Source organism: Gadus morhua, chromosome 21 (genome assembly GCF_902167405.1).
Source record: "Gadus morhua chromosome 21, gadMor3.0, whole genome shotgun sequence".
NCBI classification, from domain to species: domain Eukaryota; kingdom Metazoa; phylum Chordata; class Actinopteri; order Gadiformes; family Gadidae; genus Gadus; species Gadus morhua.
The window spans coordinates 15,273,210-15,273,543 of record NC_044068.1 but is presented as its reverse complement, the minus strand read 5'-3'; positions in this window follow the sequence as shown (position 1 = coordinate 15,273,543).

Sequence of the window (334 nt, the reverse complement as noted above, 5' to 3'; positions counted from 1 at the left end):
AAGGTGCTATACAGAGAACAATTTCCTCGTTATAATTGCCGAATGTGACTCACCGCGCAGCCCAATCCGGCTGCAGTCTGGAGGCGGTCCACCCCAAGAGAGTTCCAACAGAACCCCAGGGCTGACCGGAGCTCCAAGCCCTCTGGACGAAGCCCATCTCCAGCTACACTCTCTGTGGAGACCGTCTCTCCCTCTCTCTCTCTGGAGCTCCAGGTGTCAGTGGGGAAGGCTTATGGATGCAGGCACACATTGAAAAGCATCCACAAACACACCCTTGGACCAGCTGAGACACACATATATACACACATATGCGCACACACACACACACACGCAC